Source organism: Heteronotia binoei, chromosome 9 (assembly GCF_032191835.1).
Source record: "Heteronotia binoei isolate CCM8104 ecotype False Entrance Well chromosome 9, APGP_CSIRO_Hbin_v1, whole genome shotgun sequence".
NCBI lineage: Eukaryota > Metazoa > Chordata > Lepidosauria > Squamata > Gekkonidae > Heteronotia > Heteronotia binoei.
Window position 1 is genome coordinate 114,870,027 of NC_083231.1, and position 24,352 is coordinate 114,894,378.

The 24,352-nt window shown below is 48.5% G+C and overlaps 1 protein-coding gene across 3 annotated transcripts in view; it reads right to left on the minus strand.

Annotated features, from left to right (window-relative positions):
• The window catches only part of CTNNA2 (catenin alpha 2), a 1,018,631-nt gene that overhangs the window by 297,123 nt on the left and 697,156 nt on the right, over positions 1–24,352 (minus strand). The gene's annotated exons all lie outside the window — the stretch shown is intronic.

Sequence of the window (24,352 nt, forward strand, 5' to 3'; positions counted from 1 at the left end):
CCCCACTCCTGCGCATGAAGCCTATTGGGTGATCCTGGGTCAGTCACAGTTCTCTCAGAACTCTCTCAGCCCCAGCTACTTTGCAAGATGCCTGTTGTGAGAAGAGGAAGAGCAGAGTTGTAAGCCACTTTGAGACTCCTCGGGGTAAAGAAAAAAAAACAGGGTATATAACAATCACCTTCTGAGAGAGACAGAGGTTTCTGTGCTAATCAGAAAGTTTATTTATTTATTTATATTTTTATTCTACTCTTCCTGTGAACGGGCTCAGGAAGTTGTGATCGTACAGCCAAATGATCTATCAGGGGTGTTAAACTCATTTGTTACGAGGGCCGGATCTGACATAAATGAGACCTTGTCGGGCCGGGCTGGGTCGTGTCGGGCCAGGCCATGTATGCACCTATTTAAGATTAGGTAGCAGAGATATCAACTTTTTAAAGGACACAAACACAACTAAAGATTTTTTTTTAAAAAAAAACAAAACTTAAAATAAAACATGCTTAAAACATTGGCACTCAGTCTTAAAGGTGTTTTCTTTATATTTCTCCCATGGGATTCAGGGCACTGGGCAAAGGAAGCTCTGGCTCTTTCCTTCTCTCCCCGGGGGACCAGGAGGGAAAGGAGCCTCAACCAATGGAGAAAACTGAGGTTTTGCTCTGTAGCTCCTGTGCAATTGGGCAAGCCTTGCAAAGCAAACTGAGATGCAGAAGGAAGCAAGAGAGAGGGAGAAGAAAGCAGACAAGAGACAGTTGCTTGGGCCCCGATAGGAGCTCTCTGGATGCCTGATTCGGCCCCTGGGCCGCATGTTTGACACCCCTGATCTAGACAGAAAACTTCAGGTTGAATCCTGTTGGTTAGAGTTAACTTTGCGCAGAGGAATGGGAATGCCCCTTTAAGATTAAACACTCGCATTAGGCGTGCGGCTTTAGAAAAGAAAGAGAAGTCCTTTGTGGTGAAGAGACTCCGTACTGGATAGGGAAGGGTCAAGTTAGCATTCCAGGTATATGTCTAGGCTACCATGAAGAGAGACTGTAGAGAGAACACATTTTGCACTTATGGTGATTCGACAGAGAAGGACGGAGAGAGAGAAAAAGAACCAGTGATCCAGGTGAACAAAGGGCCAGCAGTAGCAAAGCAAACAAAAGGCAGGAAACACAAAGAGCAGACCTAGGTGTCTTTGTGTCCCTACTCCCCTCTTTGAAGTCCTGCCATGTGCTACTACCTTGCAAAGTTCATTTCTTGCAAGTTACAGGTCTTGCTTGGACTGCCGGCCTTCCGCGTGTAATTCCAGGGACAAACGTTGAGGAGGAGAGCATCACCAATGTGAACTCACTTCCAGTTGATAAGGAGGAAGTGATGTCATGGTGCTGGCAATGCCCAGGAATCTCCCAGTGTCCCTCTCCCGTTCCCCCCTCTCATTGCTCCACAGACCAGCCCAGGATCTGGAGCAGCTCATAGTGGTGGATGGGCCAGTATCCTTAGAACATGAGCCTTGTGGGATTATCAGACCCATGGTCCGTATAGTCAAGCATCCTGTCTCACTCAGGGGTCGATCATTTACTCAGGAGGCCCAGCGACGGCATAGAGTCTGAGGGCCTCACACGTTGGCACTTTCAGCAGAAAAAAAAATACCTCAAGTCAGAAGAAATCTCGTTGTGTTGGAAGAAGGCATCACCCCAATGCATTCTATATCTCTAGCCGTGACAACAGATCTCCAACAGAACAGTGACCCGGGGGAGCAAGAATCTGTTTATATATTTACTCTTTGGGGCAAGACCTAACCACTGTCACGGGCTGGGTACAGGCAAGAGGAAAGCCCCAAGTCCAGTCTGGGGTCAAGCCAGAGAGTTCAAACCGAAGCCGAGTCAGAGAGCGTGGTTGTCAGGATCCGGGAGTCAAAAAGCCAAGAGTACAAGCAAGGGTGCAAGAGCCAAGGTGGACGCTGGTCATGCCGAAAGCAACTTGTTGCTTCCACGAAGAGCCGAGCCCCAAGCAGGGGCTAAATGGGTCTCCAGTGATGTCCCAGTTAGCAGTGGGGAAGCTCCGGTTAAAACTCCGTGACTGTCTTCCTCGTAGGCATGTGTTCCTCTGCTGGGCCGTTAAGTCTCAATGGAGTCGCGCCCTCAACTGCGCTATCCGTGGGGGTGAAACAGGCGGGCTGTGCTTCCTCTTGTTCCTTGCTGCCGGGTCAGGTGCGGGGAATGCTAGTGGCAAGATGTCAACTTCAGAAACGCTAGAGGGGCCGGCTACTCCTTTACACTTTACAGGCTCAGAAGCACTAGAGGAGTCAGCTACAGGCTCAGTTGCCAGCTCGAGAGACAGTCCCGCCGGGTTGTCATTGTCACCCACGACGACCGCCGTGTCGGCAGAGAGCTCCTCAGTGTCTCAAACGCTGGCATTAAATATCTTCAGAATTCAGATTATCTGTCAATCAAGAAATCAGATGGTTTTGACCAGGGTAGGAATTCTAGCAGGAGCTCCTTTGCATATTAGGCCGCACACCCCCTGATGTCGCCAATCCTCCACGAGCTTATGAAAAAGAGCCTTGTCAGCTCTTGGAGGATTGGCTACATCGGGGTTGTGTGGCTTAATATTCAAAGGAGCTTCTGCTAGAATTCCAGCCCTGGTCTTGACGAGACCAGACCCTTCCTTCTTCTGAGCGGAAGTCTCTGACCAGAGTCATTGCATCACTAGTTTACAACACCTTCCCAGTCAGGGCAAGAACTTGATAGGCCCTCATATCTAAATGTTTTGACTTTTAGACTGAAACTCTATCAATGTAAGCAGTTCTCTTTTTTTAGAACAGAGCCCTGGCAGGGTGTGTTGTCAGGCTTGAAGAGCCTCTTTGCAGTGCATTATGGGAGACAACCAAACAGAGAGGTCTAAGCAAATTCTGGCTGCCATACAAAACTTCCCTCAGCTTGCCTGTTATTCTTTCCATCACAGAAGGTGGACTAGGCTGTGAGAGTCTGTGGGCTAGCCCAAGATCACTCAGCAAGCTTCCGTGGCAGAGAAAGGCTTTCTCATATGACCACTACACACCCCTGGCATCTGGTCTAAGCTGGGCGTTCAGTGGGCTCTCCTTCCTTGGAAGTTTTTAAACAGAGGTTAGATGGCCATCTGACAGCAATGAGGGTCCTGTGAATTTAGGGGGAGGTATTTGTGAGTTTCCTGCATTGCGCAGGGGGTCGAACTAGATGGCCCTGGAGGTCTCTTCCAACTCTATGGCTGAGAACAGACGGGCATTCTGGGGCAGCTGGGAGGTGTCCCAAATTGGGATAGCTCAAAAAGAGTTGTCCTGGAGCCTCCAGACGGTCCCCGGTGATGCGGCCTCATCCTGTCCGTGAGGTGACTAGGTGCCTCCACATGGGAAGGCGCCCTAGAAGCCAGATTCCCTTTGTTTTCCCCTTGTGGGGCAAGCGCTTGTGTGCACTGTGGAGAAACGCCATCTTAGTCAATGTTGGTGCTTCATTGGGAGGGATCACTAAACTGCCAAGCAGGCTTGGGCCTAGCCTTCCCCTCACTCCCCCCTCCCTTCCAGAGCCAACAACTCTAGGGGGAAAGCCTCCTAGAGAGGCAGGAAGTTCTTTTGTTCGTGGCATGTGTTAGGCAGGAAGAGAAAGGAGTTCTCAGCTAGCACTCAACAGAGAAGGATGTGAGCCTGGGAGCTCCTGCCTGGGGAAGAGGCCTATTTACGCAAAATGAGGCCCCCAGGCAGCCAGACAAAGTCATCCAAAAGGCAGGGTGTGTTTAGATCAGGGACAGTAGGATGCGTTTATAACCCATTTTCTTTGTCATGCTGTTTGCTGTGCGGGTGCTGTGCTGTGCTAACTTTGTATAGGCAACTGTTTTTTTTTTTGTTCTTCTGTTCTTTTCTTTTGCTCTTTTAAATAAATATTTTTTTTGCTGTGTTGAATGCTGGCAGTCCATCTCTGTACCACATAGATCCCCAAACCGCTTAGACCACGCTGTTTTAAGAAGGGGGGCCCGGGGAAGGCATGCAGTTGGATAAGGTGCCAGTCCTCCAGGGGTGCCCCAAAGAAGTGCTGAGGTCACTGTGAAACCCAAGTACAGGGTGGCAGAGGACCTTGAGGCCTGGCCTCACAGCTGGAGAGGGGGATTGGGAGTCCTGTTCCTCTCAATCTGAACCCCTAGACTGAGCAGGTGGTGGCAGCGAGCCCAAGGGGCAGGAGGAGAAATAGCTCCCTCCAGGAGTTGGCGACTCCATAGGGAGCTGACGGGACCGGGTCTGAAGGCAGAATCGGGCTAGTTCCGTCACATGCACTAATTGGTTTCCATTAAAAAAAAAAACCCGGAACAGCTTGGGGCAACTTGGAAGCTCCAGACTGCCAAGTCGCCTCGCTTGCGCCCTTCCCCGTCCAGATGCAGGGAGGCGACTGACGACTGGCTCAAATATTTGCTACCACTTCGGAAGCAGTAGCTTTTTGAGCTGGTCAAAAGACCCTGGAGGACGGGGTGCGGACGGGAGAAGGACAGCCAGCAGATGTTGCCGTTTGTACAGATTTTGGGGGGGTTACTTCAAAGGCGTCTCTGCGTTGACCCAAAGTGCCGGTCTGTTAGCAGCCTATGATTCTATGATTCCATATATAGGGTCCATTCATTGTATGACACCTGGGCTGTGGACACCTGGCGTGCTGATCACAGTAGCTGAGGGTCAGGTGAAAAGAGATGTTGCAGGCTTGCAATGCCAACCAGGGAAGATTATCTTGACATCCAACATGCCATTAAACTTATCCAGAGCCACCCAGCCTCAGGGCGGGGACAGCTGTCGCTGCATCTGTGCCCCCAAATATATCCCTGGGATCATTTTTTTTTTCAGTTTAATTCCACTCATCCTGGTTCCAAAACATCCGCATTCCAGGTCTTTGTGGCAATGATAGAAAGAAATGCAGTGACTACTATTGATTTTTTTTTTTCTCTGTTTGAGAGAGGTAGCTTTTGCTTCAGGTTTCCCTCCCTGGGAAGACAAAATGTCAAGCAGATGTCTCAAAAGAACCTCTGAGGTTAACAGTAGTCTCCTTTCTTAATCCTTACTGACTGAGATGTTTTAATTTAAGATGCCGGGGACAGAACATGAGGCCTTCTCCATGGAAGGCAGACGCTTTACTCCTGAGCGAAACAGTCTAGAGGAATCACAGTGGTTTGAAGAGGAATAGCCAACTATGAGGGATAAAACCCACTGTGATAAGGGTCACTAGGTATAAAAAATTTATAATTACAATACAATAAAATGTATTCTTTTTGTATCTTCTCTTGTTGACTGGTGCTTTCCAAGTAATGATTTAGCTCCCCCTCCCACCTGATTACATTTTTCACCATCTGCATGGCTTATAAACATTCGCTTCTCTTCTGTGGAAGGCTCCAAAATGAGTGATATCATCTGGACACTCGTCAAGAAAGAACCAAGATTAAAGGAGAATAATTTGGAAGGCATGGACTTAACATGAAATGTTTAGGTTTTGTCCGATTGTACACAAGCTACATTTACCTTGACTATCAAGTCGGAATTTGAACATGCATGTTGATTGGATTGTACGTATTGCATGTTGGATTATTTACTTACAAGAACGCACGCGCATAGGATATAATACGAATACATTTTATCGCGTTGCAATTATTAATTGCCCTTAGTGAACGTTATCACAGTGGGGTTTTTTTTTTAACATTTCAAGAACTTTTATTAAAGTCAAATTAGAAGTACAAACACAATATAAAGCCACAACGGCAACACAAAGTATAGCAAAAATCCCTAGAATTCTAACATGAGAAAACCCTAGATAAATGCAATCATGCAACAAGAAAAAAGTAATAACATAAAGCCTCCCCCCCACACACACAAAAAGGGAAGCGTTCGCTAATAAGAATCTGGTGGAACTCTCGGCTGGAAGACACCAGGGCCCTGTGGGATCTTTTACAATTCCGCAGGGCCTGCAAAGCAGAGATGTTCTGCCAGGCTTTTCTTTGAGGACAGCGACGGCTGCTGGGCTGGCACCCCCTCTCCCCTCTACTTAAGGGGGAACTGCTCCCAATGCCTGAAAGCAGAAAACAACAACCACTGTGTACAGAACCCACCCTAAAATATATACAAAATAATTCTTAAAGTCTATATTAATTTCAAATAATACCAAATACACAGTATATCAGAAAGCTTCACAAAAGGAAAGGATCCACAGTATATCAATGTCCAGTCCTTCTTCTTTCTTGTTTAATCCCGTGTGGTATCCCAAATTCCTTCTAAATCCTGGCTCCAAAGGTGACGTTCCCGTACGTGCCCGTCATCTCGGATCACGTTTCGCATAAACGCTTCATCGAAGAGCCAGTCTGCTCAGTTTTTTTCTTTTTGACATCAACTAAGACCACTTGATCGAATTGCCAATCGGCGCTAGCACTTTTGTACGGTGTAGCCCCATGCCTGAAAAGCAGAATTACAGCACACTATAAAGTATGTTCATTGGGTTGCAACGGTTTTAAATTACTGGTTTTATTGATTTTATGTGTACTTTTTTGTTGTACATCGCCTAGAGCAGGGGTCCTCAACCTTTTTAAATAGGGGGCCAGTTCACTGTCCCTCAGACTGTTGGAGGGCCAGACTGCCGTTACGGTACAAGGCTGCGGGCCGTCAGTTCTCCGTCTTCTGCATCTCTCTCCCTTCCCCACACCACACACCCTGGCCTGGGAACTCACCTCACCTCGGTATCGCCTCACACTCTGTCTCTGCCGCCTCAGCCCAGTGCCGGAAGTGTGCGTTGCTAACGCAAGTTTAGGTCGAACATCACTTCCGGTCTGATTTTGCCATAACCCGGCGGGCCGCATAAACGTCCTCAGCGGGCCGCATCTGGCCCGCGGGCCGTAGGTTGAGGACCCCTGGCCTAGAGCCTGGCATTGGCCGGGATGAGGAGATTCTTAAATTTTAATAATAATAATAATAATAATAATAATAATAATAATAATAATAATAATATACAGTAAGACACACAACATTAATTTTGATACAAACATAGCTGACTTATTTCTGAGCGTGGCACCCTGTCCCCATGTGCATGCTCTCTCACACCAGTCCTGCACACACACACACACACACACAAAGGATTCAGAGCAGGAGCCTGCCTGCAGATCCATTCACAAAGCAAGTGTCCCCAAAACAGGGTCTAAAGTCAGTGCCCTGGTACTGTGCTCAAAAGCCAACCGGCGGCCCATGCAGGTGAATAAAAATGGGCGAGCTAAGGCTGTCCTCTTCATGAGGTGAGTATCTGCAGCCCAAACCTGAATGCCCCAGGCTAGCTTGAACTTGGATGCTAAGCAGGGTCAGCCCTGGTTAGAACTTGGATGGAAGACCTCCAAGGAAGTCCAGATAGGTAATGGCAAGCCACCCCGTTCACCTCTCGAGCTGAAAACCCTTCGAGGTCACCATATGTCAGTCTGCTGCTTGAGGCACTTTCCATTCTTTCTGCAAAACCAGCCGTGTATTCATACCAACAGATGCCTCAGATTCTCACATTACGGGAAGAGGAGCCAGTGAATTAATTGAGTGTGGGTCCCTGGCGAAGCGATTAAGTCCTTTCTGATCATTGGTACGAATCAGCGGTTAAGTCCTCCCGCAGAGCAGAGGACCCCGGATCCCAAGAGAAGCCTTCAGATCAGCCACTTCACGATCGTACTGTCGCGCGGACATATATATTGCGGCACATTCCTGCCAAACTTTGTTACTGTAATTGAAAATCAAGGTGGAACCCAGGGTCCTTTCTATTCTCAGGACAGAGAAGGGATGGCACACAGCAATCAGCCTCTAGCCTACTAAGCTATTCTTGGAATAACAGTAATAATATGACGTCCCTCCCGTTCAGTCTGTTGAAAACCGAACCGGAGGGGGGGGTGGAATTGTCATTCTAATAATTACCCTCAATGAGCTGCGGAGAAAAGAAACAGAAAAGTCAGTTCTGATAAGCAAGCCCAGCAATGGGAGCGTTAACCATGAAACGGCCTCCGGTCGAGCGGGTGCGGGGGGGGGGATAACGAAGGACGCAGATTGGTTGTGGCAAGGGCAAGATTTGCCGAGCTCGTAAAGCAGAATCCTGCCTCTGCGTCCCGATGCCCAGCACAGCCCACGGTGCAGTCACCGCTAGATGCGGAAGAGGACGTGGCACGCAGCTTTGAAGGGGAGCTGCGCGGATCCAGGGGGAGAAGCTGCAGATGCTTCCGGGGGGGTGGGGGATCATTTTGAGTTAAATAGCGGGGTTGAAAAGTATTTTAGTGTCATAAACGCAAGGTGGGGGGGAGCCACATTAGCCTCATAGTAGAAAGACCGCAGGATATTGACCCACTTTGAGTGTTGCTACTGTCCATCTTTCTATACTCATTCTCTGTCTCACCAGTTTCGCACTAGACTTTTAATCCTGGTTTAGCCCTGTCCCCAAGCTGACATTCTACACTAAAACCATAGACTCATAGAGAGAGCCGGTTTGGTGTAGTGGTTAAGTGCGTGGACTCTTATCTGGGAAAACCGGGTTTGATTCCCCACTCCTCCACTTGCACTCCTCCACTTGCACCTGGAATGTTCTTGGGTCAGCCATAGCTCTTGCAGAGGTTGCCCTTGAAAGGGCAGCTGCTGTGAGAGCCCTCTCAGCCCCACTCACCTCACAGGGTATCTGTTGTGGGGGGAGAAGATATAGGAGATTGTAGGCTGCTCTGAGTCTCTGATTCAGAGGGAAGGGTGGGGTATAAATCTGCAATTATTATTATTAGTATTATTAGTATTATTCATAGTTGGTTTATCTGATTCTCTGATTCTAGTGTAGAATGTCAGTTTGGGGACAGCGCTAAATCAGGCTTAAAGGTCTAGTGCGAAATTGTGTCTCCCTCTGTCTCTGATTCTCTGTCTCTCTCTCTTTCTCTCTCTTGTGCTGTGTCGTGTTGCTCATGACTTTTGGAAACTCTATGAATTAATGACCTTCAAAACAGCCTGTCAGCCTTGCTCCCAGTCTGAAGACCAGAGCTTCCTTTACGACTCCATCTATCTCATTTTGGGTCTTCCTCTTTTCCAACTGCCTTGAATTTTCCCTTCCGTTATTATCTTTCCTCCCTCCCCCCCCCCCCACACAAAAGTTTAGTCCAGTGAAACCTTTGAGACCTGTTTAATTCCAGATACAAGCTTTTGTGTGCAAGCACACTTCTTCCAGATATTCCGTTGCTTCAGACCTACAAAACGACCCACCTGAATCTGTCCCCCCCAACAGTGAGGCTTGTTTATCTGTGAGAGCCTTCTCAGCCTCACCCACCTCACAGGGTGTCTGTTGTGAGGGGAGAAGATAGGAGATTGTAAGCCGCTCTGAGTCTCTGATTCAGACAGAAGGGTGGGATATAAATCTACAATTCTTCTTCTTCTTTAGTGGGTTACGTGGCAAGTGTTTCATGTGGTCATCCACTCAATAATATGGAGTTCTGAACCAGTTTAAGTTGATCACCTGATCCGGCCCACAGTGAAAACAGTGCCAGAAAGGTTGACGGAGTTAGTAGCTATATTCGGTACCAGAGCTGCCTGGGATTTTGCATTTGAAACTTTCAATTTGCCTGTGTTTAAAGGGAGAGCTATGGAGAAAGGAAGAGTTCCCTTTGCATTGTGCTTGGTTTGTTTTATTTTTGTGCCAAACAATCCCTGAGGAAATGCCAAAAATTCCCCTCCGAAGTAAATATACGAGCTTTAATTAGTGCACAGATTAAAAGAAAAAAAGGGGGGGGGAAGGGGGTTGCTATGTGTGCCACTAGCTCTATCCCCCACCCTTGGATAATTCTTTTAATTAAGATTTTTGATGGAAAATGTCATAAGTCAGTCGATTTCTCCCGCTGCAAAGTGTCCCAAAAGGACCCTCCGCACTGGCTTTGCACTAATGCCCTGTAATTGTGTTTCACTTTCCCTAATTAAACTGACAAGCAACTCGAATTGATATCACTTAGAGCATTGATTTGAGGAGGTGGCAGGAATAGATTGCCACGTTCCTTGTCTCTGGTGTGTGGTATCCAAAGCTCCTTACGGTATCACAATGGTGCCTGAAGTGGCAGAGAATTGAAAGTGAGTCTCCCCCCCCCCCCAAGCTGAAACCCTTTTGAATTGATCTTCTCCTTCTCATCCTTCTCCTCCCACTCACGTTGTTTCTCGTGTATTTAAAGTTGCCAACTCCAGATTGCGGAATTCCTGGAGATTTGGGGGTAGAGCATGTGGGGGAAGTGGGGTTCGGGGAGACGAGGAAGCTCAGCAGGGCACGACACGTAGAATACAACAATAGGCTCACAAGTTTGAAGGGTCCACTTCAAACCATCTAGGCTAGTCCAGCCCCCTTGCTCAGTGCAGGATCAGCCTAGAGCAGGGATGGCCAACGGTAGCTCTCCAGATGTTCTTTTTTTTTTTTTACCTACAACTCCAATCGGCCCCAGCCAGCATGGCCAATGGCTGGGGCTGATGGAAGTTGTAGGCAAAAAAAACACCTGGAGAGCTACTGCTGGCCGCCCCTGGCCCTAAGGCATCCCTTGCAAGAAGAAGAAGAAGAAGAAGAAGAAGAAGATATTGGATTTATATCCCACCCTCCACTCCGAAGAGTCTCAGAGCGGCTCACAATCTCCTTTCCCTTCCTCCCCCACAACAGACACCCTGTGAGGTGGGTGGGGCTGGAGAGGGCTCTCCCAGCAGCTGCCCTTTCAAGGACAACCTCTGCCAGAGCTATGGCTGACCCAAGGCCATGCCAGCAGGTGCAAGTGGAGGAGTGGGGAATCAAACCCGGATCTCCCAGATAAGAGTCCGCACACTTAACCGCTACACCAAGCTGGCTCTCCAAGTGTTTGTCCAGCCGCAGTTTAATGACTACAAGTGAGGGGGAGCTCACAACTTCCCTGGGTAGCTAATTCTACTGTCGAACAATTCTTAATATCCAGCCGGTACCTTCCCGCCCTTAATTGAACCTATCCTTGTGAGTCCTCTCCCGTGCTGCCAACAGAAATAGCTCCCTGCCCTCCTCCCCTAAGATTCACCCCTTCAAAGATTTAGAGTCATGCCCTCCTCCTCTTCTCCAGGCTGAACATTCCCAAGTCCCCTCAGTCTTTCCTCTTAAGGCTTGGTCTCCAGGCCTCTGATCATCCTTCACTCTCTTCTGCACCCGCTCCGTGCCGTCCACGGTAAGCATTCTGTCCCATAATGTATCCATTTCCCCCCCACCGGAAGAGATCTCTGCCATTTGGAGATCATTTATAATTCCATGAGATCTCTAGCCTGCACCTGGATCTTAACAACCCTATGCACGTTTCCAGTTTCTTCCACCTGAGTAGCAGGGTCCTAAAGAGAAATTCTTAGATGTAGAAAACAGTGCTCAGTTTGCAGAGCTTAATGATTTTCACTATGGATGATCTCACATCTAAGCCAGCCAGCTATTTATTCAAAGGGGTAGTTGGCCGTTACCAAATGTGTGTAATTAATCTTGGCACCCAATGTGGTGCCAGTGTGACGGGGCTTCCATTGGAGGCCAGACCGCTTAATGGCAGCCAAATATAGTGTTGTGTTAATGGCAAGTAGTGTTGATAGGTACAACTCAGGAACATAAGAGAAGCCATGTTGGATCAGGCCAATGGCCCATCTAGTCCAACACTCTGTGTCACGTAAGAACATCAGAGAAGCCATGTTGGATCGGGCCAATGGCCCATCCAGTCCAACACTCTGTGTCACATAAGAACATCAGAGAAGCCATGTTGGATCGGGCCAATGGCCCATCCAGTCCAACACTCTGTGTCACATAAGAACATAAGAGAAGCCCTGTTGGATCAGGCCAATGGCCCTTCCAGTCCAACACTCTGTGTCACACAGTGGCCAAAAAAGTTTTTATACACACACACACATATACACACACACACACTGTGGCTAATAGCCACTGATGGACCTCTGCTCCATATTTTTATCTAACCCCCTCTTGAAGCTGTCTATGCTTGTAGCCGCCACCACCTCCTGTGGCAGTGAATTCCACATGTTAGTCACCCTTTCCTTTTATCCGTTTTAAACTTCTTTTTATCCGTTTTAACCTGACTGCTCAGCAATTTAATTGAATGCCCATGAGTTTTTGTATTGTGAGAACCTGGGGAAATACCTGGGGACGTTGGGGGTAGAGCCTAAGAACATAAGAGAAGCCATGTTTTATCAGGCCAATGGCCCATCCAATCCAATACCCTGTGTCACACAGTGGCCAAAAAACCCAGGTGCCATCAGGAGGTCCACCAGTGGGGCCAGGACACTAGAAGCCCTCCCACTGTGCACCCCAAGCACCAAGAATACAGAGCATCACTGCCCCAGACAGAGAGTTCTAACAATGCGCTGTGACTAATAGCCACTGATGAACCTCTGCTCCGTATGTTTATCCAATCCCCTGGAGACTTTCCCATTCCCTAAAACAAACAAATAATAAAAAAATACAGCAGTGCAGTTCCCCTGAATACAGTCTTCATTTCCTCTCTCTCTCTCTCTTTCACTCAGTTTAAAGCCCATCATGGTCTATCGATCTGCAGTCAAGGACCCTTCACTCAAACTCCTGTAATCTGAACCATGGTTACCCAGAACTCCTCAGGGGGGCAACAGTGGGAGGACTTCTAGTGTCCTGGCCCCACTGGTGGACTTCCTGATGGCAAGTGTGAGTTTTTTTTGGCCACAGAGTGTTGGACTGGATGGGCCATTGGCCTGACCCAACATGGCTTCTCTGATGTTCTTATGTGACACAGAGTGTTGGACTGGATGGGCCACTGGCCTGATACAACATGGCTTCTCTGATGTTCTTATGTGACACAGAGTGTTGGACTGGATGGGCCACTGGCCTGATCCAACATGGCTTCTCTTATGTGACACAGATGTTGGACTGGATGGGCCATTGGCCTGATCCAACATGGCTTCTCTGATGTTCTTATGTGACACAGAGTGTTGGACTGGATCGGCCACTGGCCTGATCCAACATGGCTTCTCTGATGTTCTTATATTCACCTAGAGATTGGCCAGCCTGCCTGAGAAGGAGGGCAGCATATACAGATTTGCCACGAGCAAATCTTTCTCCACCTAACCTATCTCAAAGAGTTGTTGTGAGGACGAAGTGGTAGAGAGGAGAATGATGGAAACCTCATTGGGTTCCCGTAGGGGTGAAAGGCGGGGTATAAATTAAGTACATATATAACTTTATCATTCCTATTGATTCTTTAATGCCCAATCGTTCTTCTTCCTCTTTGCCTTTTTCAAACAAAAATCGCTGCGTTTTCCAAAGTCCCCGGCTTGAAACGAAAGGTCAGGGACATCATACCTTTCTGCCTGCATCTCTGGCCACGAGGAGGTAGAGTGCAGAAGTGGAAATGAAAGGAGTCCCCCTTGCAATCTACAGCTGGCAATCCGTGGGTCTTTAAATTAGGAGAGTGTTGCGGGTGATGCTGGGGATGGTAATTAGGAAATTAGCTCCTTAGATGAGATGCTGGTTGCTGTCTGTGTTAAAAGACATCTGCAGGCTTTCCTTTGAAAAGGCCAGCAGCTTAATGTTTGCCGCTATCAAACTTTTAAACGGGCAATTTGCTAATTAGAAAAATGTATGGTTTTTTACATGATCCAAAGCAGGTGGATCCCCCCCCCCCCGCAGTTGAGTTGGTAGTCCAGTGAATGGGAAAACGCTTGTTCTCAAGATCTGCCATATTGGGGGGTGGGGGGGAATTATTTCTTTCTTGGTAGGACTTCATCTTGGTGCAATTACTCAACCCTAAGGACCCCGTGGCGCAGTGTGGTAAAGCTGCAGCGCCGCAGTCCTAAGTTCTGCTCACGACCTGAGTTGGATCTCGGCGGAAGCTGGGTTTTCAGGTAGCCGGCTCGAGGTTGACTCAGCCTTCCATCCTTCCGAGGTCGGGAAAATGAGGACCCAGTTTGCTGGGGCGGGGGAGGGTGGATGACTGGGGAAGGTGATGGCAAACCACCCCGTAAAAAAGTCTGCCGTGAAAACGTTGTGATGTGATGTCACCCCAGAGTCGGAAACGACTGGTGCTCGCACAGGGGACTACCATTATCGTTTGCATGATTGCCTACTTGCTTTTCTGAACAGATAGTTGCCTAATATAGTAGCCATTTTCTCCAGGGGAACTGATCTCTGTACCCAAGTGGCAAGCAGCATTACCCTGGGCACATAAGAAAGGGCCACGAGAGATGCGCAGTGGCTCATCCCTTCCCACCCTCCCCCTTATGATCATCAGATCTTAATATGCTTCGCAGGGGTAAAATATTTGAAGTCATGTGTTTGTGGTTCCAACTGCAGTGTAGTGCTTAAGAACAGCGGAATCTAATCTGGAGAACTGGGTGTGATTCCCTGCTCCTCCCCATGCACCCAGCTAAGTGACTTTACTCCAGTCCCAGTTCTCTCAGAGCTCTCTCAGCCTCATCTACCTCACCAGTGTATCTGTAGTGGGGAGAGGAAGAGAAGGTGATTGTAAGCTGCTCCAAGACTTCAGTGATGGGTGGGGTATAAAGAAGAAGAAGATATTGGATTTATATCCCGCCCTCCACTCCGAAGAGTCTCAGAGTGGCTCACAATCTCTTTTACCTTCCTCCCCCACACCTTGTGAGGTGGGTGGGGCTGGAGAGGGCTCTCACAGCAGCTGCCCTTTCAAGGATAACCTCTGCCAGAGCTATGACTGACCCAAGGCCATGCCAGCAGGTGCAAGTGGAGGAGTGGGGAATCAAACCCAATTTTCCCAGATAAGAGTCCGCACACTTAACCACTACACCAAACTGGCTCTCTAAGGTCTCCTCCTCCTTCTCCTATCCTTAAAGGATGAACCAGAAGCTTGGGTTCTTTGTACTGATGAGCATCCCTCCCGCCTTCAACATTATCATGCTGAGGATCCATGCCCAGGGAGTCATTGATGTTGGTACAAATCAGATCACTGACAATCTAGTCTGTATACAGGGCCGGCTCGCCCACTTGGCCAACTAGGCGATTACCTAGGGCGCCAGGAGGGTGGGGGTTCCGAATTGGGTTCCTCCCCTCCTGGTGCCCCAGGCAAGCACCTAGTTTGCCTGCCTCCTCCGGCCGCCGCCATCACCGCCACCTGCCCCTCCTTTCCTCTCCCATTCTTTTGCCGCCCGCCCCCCACGCAATCATAGCCCGCCGTGCCTGGGCCATACTGGCTACGATGTGGCGTGTATCTTTCGGAGAAGGCGCCTCCAGCGCGTTCTCCAAAAGATAAGATGCACACTGAATTGTGGAAGATACAGCCCAGGCGTGGTGCACTATGATCGCTCGGGGGGGGGGGCAGGCGAAGAGAAGGGAAGGGAAAGGAGGGGTGGGTCGTGGCGGCAGCGGTGGCTCAGTCTGATTGCGCGGGGGAGGCGAGGGGAAGGGAAGGAGGGGGCGGGCGCGGTGGTGCACTCCCTCGGGGGTGGATGACGGAGCACAGCGCTACGTTGCAGCGCTGTGGGAGGGGCAGCAGCGGGGACGGCGGTGGGGGGGCCATATGCCTGTCTGTATGCCATACCAGGTGCGTGACATCTTGGTTTTCATTAAATCAGGCACCCCAGCTCCACGGCCCAATCATAGCACACCACGGGGCTTGCTTCAAGCAGTCCGTAAGAAACACACGTTTGTCCTTAGCATGCTCGCTCCCAGAAGGGGACTAAAAGCTGTGAGTGAAATTGCCTTCAGCGATGGAAACTGTTGTGTTTTGTTGGTTTGTTGGGGGGGGGCACAGCGAAACTTGGGAAGGGACAATGGAAGGGTGAGTTCTATAAAGTCGCAAGAACTGATGAAAAACAGGCTGATTTGTTCTTGAAATTCATCCCTGAAACGTGAACAAAAAAAAAAAAAAAAGTTTGGATGTGTGTGATTTTTTTCATCTGATTTCTTCAACTAGAAGTATGTTTCAAGTGGTCTCAGATGAGTGTCCGATCCCAAGCCCTTCCCCCTCCCGTATCTCATCTCTCATTTTCTCCACAAGTTAATTTTTGAAGTGCCGAAAAGAAGGAGTCTAGTACCCCTGATACTTCTTCTGTTTTATTGAAACGTATGTCTGGTTTAAATTGCAGGCACCTGCTTTCTACTTCAAATGTAATAAAGTGGGTGCGTTTATCTTTAAATGTCTTCTAGCATCAATTCCTTAACTAACATTGAGAATTGTTTATGGCAATCTGGGATGTAGATTAATCTAAGAGTTTGGTACTTCTTTTCTTTTTTCTTTTTGGTAACTGCTTAAAGAATTATTTGGATCCTCCCCTACCTTCTCCCCCCTCCAGATGCAGTGATTCATAGTCTCTTGGGAAACAGCCCCATGACACAGAGTGTTAAAGCTGCAGTACTGCAGTCCTAAACTCTGCTCACGACCTGAGTCTGATCCCAGTGGAAGCTGGTTTCAGGTAGCCGGCTCAAGGTTGACTCAGCCTTCCATCCTTCCGAGGTCAGTAAAATGAGTCCCCAGCTTGCTGGGGGGGGGGGGGAGTGTAGATGACTGGGGAAGGCATTGGCAAACCACCCCATTAAAAAGTCTGCCATGAAAACGTTGTGATGCAACGTTACCCCAGAGTTGGAAACGACTGGTGCTTGCACAGGGGACTTTTCCCTTTCCTTTTCTAGGGCATTAAGAGCCCCATGGGGCAGAGTGGTAAAGCTGCAGTACTGCAGTCCTAAGCTCTGCTCACGATCTGAGTTCGATCCTGGCGGAAGCTGGGTTCAGGTAGCTGGCTCCAGGTCGACTCAGCCTTCCATCCTTTCGAAGTCAGTAAAATGAGTCCCCAGATTGCTGGGGGGAAAGTGTAGATGACTGGGGAAGGCATTGGCAAACCACCCCATTAAAAAGTCTGCCATGAAAACGTTGTGATGCAACGTTACCCCAGAGTTGGAAACGACTGGTGCTTGCACAGGGGACTTTTCCCTTTCCTTTTCTAGGGCATTAAGAGCCCCATGGGACAGAGTGGTAAAGCTGCAGTACTGCAGTCCTAAGCTCTGCTCACGATCTGAGTTCGATCCCGGCGGAAGCTGGGTTCAGGTAGCCGGCTCCAGGTCGACTCAACCTTCCATCCTTCCGAGGTCAGTAAAATGAGTACCCAGCTTGCTGGGGGGGAAGTGTAAAATACTGGGGAAGGCAATGGCAAATCACCCCGTAAAAAAGTCTGCCATGAAAATGTTGTGATGCAACTTTACCCCAGAGTTGGAAACGACTGGTGCTTGCACAGGGAACCTTTCCCTTTCCTTCCCTTTCCTAGGGCATTAAGAGCCCCATGGGGCAGAGTGGTAAAACTGCACTACTGCAGTCCTAAGCTCTGCTCACGACCTGAGTTCGATCCCGGCAGAAGCTGGGTTCAGGTAACCGGCTCCAGGTCAACCCAACCTTCCATCCTTCCGAGGTCGGTAAAAGGAGTCCCCAGCTTGCTGGGGGGAAAGTGTAGAAGACCAGGGAAGGCAATGGCAAACCACCCTGTCAAAAGTCTGCCGTAAAAACGTTGTGAAAGCAGCGTCACCCCAGAGTCGGAAACGACTGGCGCTTGCACAGGGGACCTTTCCTTTCCTTGGAAACAGCGTTTTCTAGTTCTGTGAATGCCAAAAGCGCACATATCTATTAAATCAGGGGTCCCCCACCTTTTAGGTCTTGTGGGCACGTTTGGAATTCCGACGCAACATTCTGCGTGCCTAGACAAGATGGTTGCCATAGGAGGCGGAGCCAACCGCAGCATTATCGCCACCTCAGTGACACGGTGCGGATCCTTGTGCTGTGGCAGAAGCTGCTATCAAAGCAACATTCTTTAAAAACTGCAAAGCCAGTCAACTCTCCTGTGGTCAATCAGATGCTTTCCTGGACAAAAGCCCCACCTTGTTCCACGTGTTTTCTTAAAAAAAAAAAAAATGGGCACCAGGAAATTTGTTGGGGTGTCCTGTATTAAATACAACTACTTTCTTCATCTAAAAGTTAACCGGTAGTAATATGGATGGAATCTCGGACTGTACTCTGGTGGGGGTGGGGTGGAACCTGAGGAACCAGGGTTTGGGGAAGGAGAAGCTCGTTGGCATATAGAGTCCACCAGGCCCCAGATTCAGGAGGAGCTCACAGGGGCACAGCTCCTGAACCTTTCTGAGGGTTCCACTTCCTCCTTCCCACCTACCTTGTCCATTGAATAGTAGGTGCAGCTGCATAACAATCTCTGGATTAGGAGAACGGGCAGCCAGCCAGCCGCCAGGGGCTTTGCCACACCCCCAGCAGCCCTCATTAACCCCGGGATAAGCCTATGCCCTTCTTTTTCCACTTCTTATGTGATTTTGTCCTGCGGGTGGCTTGCTGGCCTTTTGACTGGAGGGGGCAGCCCAGGAGAGCCCCAGGCGAGCGAGGCCTACTTGGGCTGGCTGGATCTCTAGCCAGCCAAGCAGGCCTCACTCGCCCGGGGCTCTCCTTTCTTGCATCAGGTTGCTTTTGACCAGGGTGGCAGTGGCATATGCTAATGAGTTATGCTAATGAGCTCCACCACCGATTCTTCTACGAAACAACCCCTGGAGTCCACCCTCCGAAGCAGCCATTTTCTCCGTGGGAACTGTTCTTTGTCATCTGGAGATCAGCTATAGTGCCATGAGATCTCCAGGCAGTACCTGGAGGTTGGCTGCCCTAACTGAATCAGACCGTATGAAGGTCTTGTCCCTGCTATTTGTCTACATCCTGGGTCATTGGGGAGACTGGAAGAAAGGTGGAGCTGAAGTGGTAAGATCGGTCAACAGGAGAAACAACGGGGAAGGGGAGGAGGCATTCCTTTTAGGGTTGCCAATCCCCAAGTGGGGGCAGGGGATCCCCCGGTTTGGAGACCCTCCCCCTGCTTCAGGGTCGTCAGAAAGCGGGGGGAGGGGAGGGAAATATCTGCTGGGAACTCTATTATTCCCTATGGAGATTTATTCCCTTAGAAATCATGGAGAATTGATCTGCGGGTATCTGGGGCTCTGGGGGGGGGCTGTTTTTTAGGGTACAGGCACCAAATTTTCAGTATAGCATCTAGTGCCTCTCCCCAAAATACCCCCCAAGTTTCAAAAAGATTGGACCAGGGGCGTCCAATTCTATGAGCCCCAAAAGAAGGTGCCCCTATCCTTCCTGATTTCCTATGGAAGGAAGGCATTGAAAAGGTGTGCCGTCCCTTTAAATGTGATGGCCAGAACTCCCTTTGGAGTTCAGTTATGCTTGTCACAGCCTTGATCTTGGCTCCACGTTTAATGTTTCCTGGCTCTACCCCCAAAGTCCCCAGATATTTCTTGAATTGGACTTGGCAACCCTATTCCCTTTCCAGGGCAATAAAACCCCCACGTTGCCAACTGGGTCTAAGATTGGGTTGCCAGCCTCCAGGTGGGGCCTAGAGAACTCCTGCTTTTACAACTGATCTCCAGCTGGCAGAGATCAGCTCCCGTGGAGAAAATGGCTGCTTGGAAGGGCGGAGTCTAGGGCATGGTATCCTGCTGAGGCCCCTCCCCAAACTCCGCCCTCTCCCTGATCCACCCCCAAAGTACACAGGTATTTTCCAACCCAGACCTGGAAGACTTTTATTTCCTCTTCCTGTTGTGTCACCCGTATTGCATTGGGCCGTCCAGAGGTACAAAAATTCTTTAAAAGAGCAATGATATTTTCCAGTAGAGAAACACCAGGATCGTTTTAGGTTCATACATATATGTATGCGTGCATTACTGGTAATGGGTGCTTTAATCAAAGAGTGTGATATTGAGGTGCTGGATGAACTGGGAATAACGGACTCGTCTTCCAAGCTGATGATTGAAGTGGGGAGGGGAGAGGAGGAAGGAGGAAGAAGAAATATATGCATTTATTTATAACCATCTTAGACTAGCAAACGATTCATAACCGATAATAGGAGAAGAAATGTATGTTAAGGTGCTGTAGCTGTCAGATTGATAGATTCTTCCCAGCCAATGTCCCTCCCCTTCTTGTACCTCATCCTCCTCAGGTTTCACCCCCAAATCTCCACAGATTTCCCAAGCTGGACTTGGCAGTCCCTCTCTCTCTCTGGGTAAATGACATGAGGACATTTTGCACAGACAATGGGTGTTTTTACACTGACAGTTTGTGACTCTCTATCACCGCATTGGAAACTCACCTTTTACATTACCTAACGTTCTCACAACTGTTTTGCATCGTTGCTGCCCGAAGCATCTACATTTGTTTCGGTGAGATGAGTTCTGGCGCTGCTGCTGTAACGTTTTTCTTGAAACTAGTTTTGATCCGGTCATTTTTCTACAGGCGTTTTCTACAGGCATTTCAAACTTGTATTGTAGAAGTTTTCATGTGTTTTAAAGGGAAGGTCCCCGGTGCAAGCACCAGTTGTTTCCGACTCTGGGGTGACGTTGCTTTCACAATGTTTTCACGGCAGACTTTTTACGGGGTGGTTTGCCATTGCCTTCCCCAGTCATCTATACTTTCGCCCCAGCAAGCTGGGGACTCATTTTACCGACCTCGGAAGGATGGAAGGCTGAGTCAACCTCGAGCCAGCTACCTGAAAACCCAGCTTCCGCCAGGGATCGAACTCAGGTCATGAGCAGAGCTTAGGACTGCAGTACTGCAGCTTTAACACTCTGCGCCACGGGGCTCTTTCTGCATTTTAAAAGACTCCTCCAAAAGCCACAAGGTGCAGTAATTTGCCTGAGAACTGACAGCACTTGAAATTTTTACATACCATTGCTTGCCTCATCTTGTAATTTAAATGTGTATTGTTTTTGCAGTGTTGACACCATTTCCAAGCAATCGTATGCATTTAACTAAGCACTGGTATTCCATCAGCCCTCTGATCAGAGACCCCCCCCCCCTCGCCCAATTGAAACGCTTTCAGCAGGCAATATAAAAGTTTGGCTATGCAAAATGAGCAGAGCAAGTCCACAAATGTAAAAGGGAAATAATTAAAGCGGAACGGTGGCAGGCGATTTGAAGACTCTAAAACTCTGGATCAACCTGAATGTAAAAACACCCATTGTGTGACAATACATTAGTCGTCGGAGCAGTTCCGGGTGGTTCATTTTCACTTCTGTTATCAGCTGCAGAGATTCCAGGAGGAGAGCATTTTGGTGATAGAAAACAATGGCCGTTTCCTAAAGCCTTCTTGCAGAACTCTTTGGAAAAAATGGGCCATTTCTGGTACTCAGGATTGAACTGTTTCTCAGAGCAGGTTGCAGAGGGCCCTTCAGGGTAGGGCAAAAGAAGAACTGTGTCTTTCTTTGAAACCCTTCGCTTGACGTCTTCTTCCTGCTTGGTCTTGTTGTCTGATGGCACTTCTGGCTTTGCCAGCACACCGCAGCGTTACACGTTTGAATTCCCGGAAGTGTTTATGTGTGCATTTACAAAATAGAACAATTCTGTAACTAGAAAAAAAAATTGTAAATGCATATATGATAGGAACGTATATGTGTGCTGACTGATTGAGTTGTATAAAAAAAGCTGAACCAGATGGTGGTCTAAAAACCTCTAGCCAACCTCAAGGGCTTTTATCTTTTTTGCTGTTATTGTTATTTTTGCAGAAGAAACCATGCGGAGGTGGGTGGGGGGAAATGCAGTGTTATCGTGTTTTATGGGGGGGCATGTGGTTCCGTAGAGGAAAAGAGCAGCCTGTGGGGAAACCCACAGTATCAAGGATGAGTTTTATTTATTCATTATTTCTATTATTTATTCATCATTTCATTGTGTATACAAATCAAAGCTTCACAGAATTTAGAATACCAGCAGCCAGCCCCCATATCCTCCACAGACATAAATCTACTGTCTAGCCCAAGGCATCTCGAAGGCCTGCCTGAAAGGTAGGGAGAGTGGCCAGCCCTCCAGGAGGTGGTAGGAGTAGAAGTTCCCTACTTTGGGAATATGCCTCCAACTATCATTTCAGATGGGAAATGTAGAATTTAGAAAGGAAGAGAGAGACAGTCAGACAGACACATGGAATTCACTGCCACTGGAGGTGGTGGAGGCTACAAGCATAGCCAGAGAGAGAGAATCAGACAGACGCATGGAACACGTGGAATTCACTGCCACTGGAGGTGGTGGAGGCTACAAGCATAGCCAGAGAGGGGATTGGATAGACATATGGAGCAGTGGTCCATCAGCGTATTAGCCACAGCGTATTGTTGGAACTCTCTGTCTGGAGCAGTGATATTCTGTATTCTTGGTGCAGGGTGGGGGCACAGTGGGAGGGCTTCTAGTGTCCTGGCCCCACTGATGGACTTCCTGATGGCACCTGTTTGTTGTTGTTTTTGGCCACTGTGTGACACAGAGTGTTGGACTGGATGGGCCATTGGCCTGATCCAACACGGCTTCACTCATGTTCTTCTGTGACACAGAGTGTTGGACTGGATGGGCCACTGGCCTGATCTCACGGCTTCTCTTATGTTCTTACAGACAGGCATAGATATAGATACACACATAGACACACATCCTCTAGGAATTCCAGTTCAAAATCACTGTACTGAATTTTGGATATAGCAACATTTAGGGACTTTGCTAAATGAAGTAAACTTTAATACCACGTGTACTTTTGGCACACAGCAGATGGTATATGACAAAGCCGCCTGAAGCGAAGAGTAACATTGCATGCCCTTGTTACTGTTTAAGCCTTTTATAGTGTAGTTTATTCTCTTTCTGATTTCCAGTTTGGAGTTTGAAAGGAGAATGCTTGGATTATTGGTGCAAACAAAGAGTGCTTCTTTCTTTCTTTCTTTCTTTCTTTCTTTCTTTCTTTCTTTCTTTCTTTCTTTCTTTCTTTCTTTCTTTCTTTCTTCTTTCTTTCTTTCTTTTCTTTCTTTCTTCCCTCCCTCCCTTCTTTCTTTCTTTCTTTTCTTTCTTTCTTTCTTTCTTTCTTTCTTTCCTCCCTCCCTCCTTTCCTTCCTTCCTTCCTCCTCCCTTCCTTCCTTTCCTTCCTTCCTTCCTCCCTCCCTTCTTTCTTTCCTCCCTCCCTTCTTTCCTTCCTTCCTTCCTCCCTCCTTTCTCTCTCTCTCTCTCTCTCTCTTTCTTTCTTTCTTTTCTTTCTTTCTTTCTTTCTTCCTTTCTTTCTTTCTTTCTTTCTTTCTTTCTTTCTTTCCTTCCTTCCCTTCCTTCCTTCCTTCCTTCCTTCCTTCCTTTCTTTCTTTCTTTCTTTCTTTCTTTTTCTTTCTTCCTTCCTTCCCTCCCTCCCTTCTTCTTTCTTTCCTCCCTCCCTCCCTCCTTTCTTTCTTTCCTCCCTCCCTCCCTCCTTTCCTTCCTTCCTTCCTCCTCCCTTCCTTCCTTTCCTTCCTTCCTTCCTCCCTCCCTTCTTTCTTTCCTCCCTCCCTCCCTCCTCTCTCTCTCTCTCTCTCTTTCTTTCTTTCTTTCTTTCTTTCTTTCTTTCTTTCTTTCTTTCTTTCTTTCTTTCTTTCTTTCTTTCTTTCTTTCTTTCTTTCTTTCCTTCCTTTCCTTCCTTCCTTCCTTCCTTCCTTCCTTCCTTCCTTCCTTCCTTCCTTCCTTCCTTCCTGGGTTTGCAGGCCCTGCGGAATTGACCAAGATCCCGTAAGGCCCGTATTTCTTCTGGTAGCTAGTTCTACCAGTGGGGGGCGGTGATCGACTCAGGGATTACCAGTAAGTTTTTGAGAGCCAGATCGAAGTACCCTCTGGGGAATATATGGGGAGAGACGGTCCCTAAGGTAGACAGGTCCTCAACTATATAGGGCTTTATAGGTAATAATCAGCACCTTGTAATGAATCCGGTACACTATTGGCAGCCAGTGCTGTATGTGTTCCCACTTACACCAAACAGACGGAGCATGGAAGCCCAAGAAGGCCTCGCTCTCCTGGGGTTCACCTGGGCCTCACCCCCCCCCCCCCAGTCAAAAGGCCAGGAAGCTACCCGCCACCCAAAATAACAAAAAGAAGTGGAGAAAGGGGTGGTGCCGGCTTCTCCAGGGGTTAATGAGAGCTGCTGGGGGCGTGGCAAAGCCCTGGTGGTTGACTGGCTGCCCGCTCCCCTAGTCCAGGGATTGTTATGCAGCTGCACCTACTATTTAATGGACAAGGTAGGTGGGGAGGAAAAGGGGGAACCTTCAGAAACGTTCAGGAGCTGCTCTCCTTGAGCTCCTGCTAAATCTGAGGCCTGATTCTGGGCGATCTCCAGGTGGAGGTTGCCAGCCCTGTTATAAGCCATGCTCATTCTTAGTGCTTCCTCCTTCCAGACCCAGGCTAAGTCAGTCTCATCAGTGAAAGCAAAGTAGGGTCAGCCCTGGATAGTATTTGGTTGGGAGACCATGAAGGAATTCCAGGTTTAGTACATGGAAGTAGACAATGGCAAACCACCTCCGTTAGTCTCTTGCCTTGACTGTAAATCAGCTGTGAC